The sequence below is a fragment of the Dama dama genome, chromosome 18, assembly GCF_033118175.1.
Source record: "Dama dama isolate Ldn47 chromosome 18, ASM3311817v1, whole genome shotgun sequence".
Classification (NCBI taxonomy): domain Eukaryota; kingdom Metazoa; phylum Chordata; class Mammalia; order Artiodactyla; family Cervidae; genus Dama; species Dama dama.
In genome coordinates, this window is record NC_083698.1 from 11,374,651 (window position 1) to 11,378,026 (window position 3,376).

General features: G+C 30.9%; 1 non-coding gene across 1 annotated transcript; it reads left to right on the top strand.

Annotated features, from left to right (window-relative positions):
* Window positions 1-1,737: 1,737 nt before the first annotated feature.
* Window positions 1,738-1,846, top strand: LOC133073170 (U6 spliceosomal RNA). Its single transcript, XR_009696879.1, has one exon. It is a non-coding gene; the product is annotated as a U6 spliceosomal RNA (small nuclear RNA).
* Window positions 1,847-3,376: the final 1,530 nt, after the last annotated feature.

Genomic DNA, 3,376 nt, shown 5'->3' on the forward strand with positions numbered 1-3,376 from the left:
AACTCTCACATCCATAAATTACTACTGGAAAAACCATACCTTTGACTAGACGACCTTTGTTGACAAAGTGATATCTCTGCTTTTTAATATGCTGTCGAGGTTGGTCATAACTTTCCTTCCAAAGAGCAAGCGTCTTTTAATTTCATGGCTGCAATCACCATCTGCAGTGATTTTGGAGCCCCCCAAAATAAAGTCAGCCACTGTTTCCACTGTTTCCCCATCTATTTGCCATGAAGTGATATAAATCTTATGAATGTCTAGGCACAACTAAAATGTGTGTTTATATCTATTCTTTTTATTGAGAATTATTTTATTATAAAACTGTGGGCTAGTTTTTGCACTAACATAGATGTATTACTGGGTTTCCCTCACGGTTCAGTAGTAAAGAATCCACCTGCCAATGCAGGAGATGCAGCTTCAGTTCCTGAGTCGGGAAGATCCCTGAAGAAGGGAATGGCAACCTACTCCAGTATTCTGGCCTAGGAAATCCCACGGACTGAGAAGCCTGATGGGTTGCAGTCCATTGGATTGCAAAAGAGTCAGACATGACTTAGTGACTAAACTACAAGATGTATTATTAGATTTTATTAAGAAACTTTTCTATAAAGTAGATAGCCCAACATTTTCTGTCTTATGAACTCTCCAAGTGTTAAAAATCATTTTAGCCATTTTGTATGCTATACAATAAAAAATAAATTCAATAATTTATGCAAATATTTTATTTTGCACATCAACAAAAATACAATAAAATATTCATTCAAATAACAATTTTAATACTTAAAATATTTAAAATGTCAATATCTGATGATTTTTAAAATACATAAGGATAAATTTAGACCCTTTCCTATTGATTAAGAAACAAAGGTGCTTAATTTTCTTGCATTAATTATGTAAGACAATGCTTACTATACTTAAAATAATATTTAAAATGAAATAGGTTTTCTTTGGGGACCGAATAGATGTTTAAAGATATATTAATGTGTAACTAAATGTTATACTTCAAAAAAAGCAAAAATGACTTTGCAATTTTAACATAGTCTTCAAAAAATGAACTGTTTTGTTAATTTTTTAAATTATAAATCCAAAGCTGTGTTTTCAGGCAATTTCTGGAGATCTTTCCAAAATAAAATTATAACCTTGGGGTATAGTAATTATTGATATTTTATAACACGTGGCTAACACATTATGTTTTCTCCTTTTAACATATATTTTTTAAGTCCTTCTCTTGAAGAACTCTTTAAGAGTACTATAGCTCCTGGATTTGGTTAAAAATAGCTTTTCTATTATAACCCCTGAGGAAGCAGAACTGCCTACTTCAGAGTATGATTAAATTTATGAGATTGATTTATTACAGTGACAAACAATATCAAAATTGAAACAGTAAACTTTTCCATTAGAGTACAATAGATTAAAAATTTTTAATATATAATATTTCTTAGGATTAGATTCCATCATGGACAATGAAGGCATTAACAAACCTCTTGACCCTGTCAATTTATTCTGCACAATGTACAGTCTCAGAATATTTTATATGAATTACCTTTTCATTTGATAATTCTAATGTATTCTTTATATAGTGATGAGTTAGTTCAGAAGTATTAATATAAAGTATATCAAAATAACCTAAAATATTTCTGGCATCTCTCTTTTTATGAGATAAATGTATAAATCATTGTGATTTTCCAGGGGCTCTTTGAGAAATGCCATAGATAATTTTAATTTTGAAAGACATCTAATGTTCATTTTGACAGCACCTAAACTAAAATTGGAATGATAAGCATTCCAGAGATTAGCATGGCCCCAGAACAAGTATGACATTTAAATCTGTAAAGTGTTCTATATTTTTTCAGCAAATGTTGCTAGAAAAATTGACTATTCACATGCAAAATAACGAAGTTGAACTCTTGAAAATGAAGTGAAGTCGCTCAGTCGTGTCCGACTCGTAGAGACCCCATGGACTGCAGTCTACCAGGCTCCTCTGTCCACGGGATTTTCCAGGCAAAAGTGCTGGAGTGGGTTGCCATTTCCTTCTCTAGGGGATCTTCCCAACCCAGGGATCAAACCCGGGTCTCCAGCATTGCAGACAGACGCTTTACCATCTGAACCACCAGGGAAGCAGGCTAAATATTTCAAGCATGATTTATATTTTCACAGGCAGAAAATAAAAGTCCAGTATTGCATTAATTTAGTCTTTGGCAGCAAAGGATATTAACATATCTTTACAAACAAACTCATCAAAACTAAGCAAAATTTCACCAAAATTTTTAAGCATTTTGTCTATGTTCTTTCAGACTCAGATATTCTAAAATATTGCAAATAAAATTCATTTATCTTAAATCATCTACAACTTGCTATAAACATTCAAGTTTTATATTTCACTATGTTCTTTAAAATTCTATAATAAACTGAACTTTACTCTGAACAAATTAATTGTGTTTTACCTCAAAAATAAAAAAAATGCCAGGCTACCTTGCCTGATTGTCAAAGTTTGTATTTCTCCTTCTAATTTTGTATGAGTTCTTTTTTTTTTTTTAATTGCTGAGATTGTTTAAATGATCCATGGTATGGTCTATTTAGAGGATGTTCTATATTCATTTGAATGATCATCATAAATCTCTTTTTATCCTGGGTAATATTTCCTTTCTTTGATGCCTACATTACATGATATTAATATAGCCACTCCAAGTTTCTTTTGATTATTATTTATGTAGTATATCCTTTACATAATTTTAACCTACTATTGCAGAGAAAGTAATCAATTGCAAAGGAGCCTGAAGAAATTTGGGCATTGATGGCAATATTCAGTATATTGACTGGCAATGATATCATAAGAGTTACATCTGTTAAAATTCATCAAATTGTATCCTTGAATTGAGTGTAATTTTAGCACAAAAATAATACCACAACAAGATTGATTAAAGACAGAACATAATATTAAAAAAAAATCTAGAAGCTCTCTAAGTATTTGGAAATTAATATACTTCTAAATAAACCAGGGGTCAAAGAAGAAATCGCAATGAAAATCTAAAATATTTTGAGTTGAATTAATATGAAAAGATTTCATATCAAAATATGCAGAATGCACCTAGAGCAATGTTCACAGAGAAATCTATAGTTCTAAAAGCTTACATTAGACATTTAACAGCCCTGATCTACACTTCTACCTTAGGAACCTAAAAACAAAAGTTAACTCCAAAGTAAGTCAAAAGAAAGGAACAATAAAAATCAGAGCAAAAATCAATGATATTGAAAATGGCTGATAATGGAAAAAAATTAACAAAACAAAAAGCTTGATCATTAAAATTATTAATGCAGTTGATAAATCCCTGGATAGGAAACATGCTGTTTGCTTTCTCTAGGACATGAGCAAACTTAT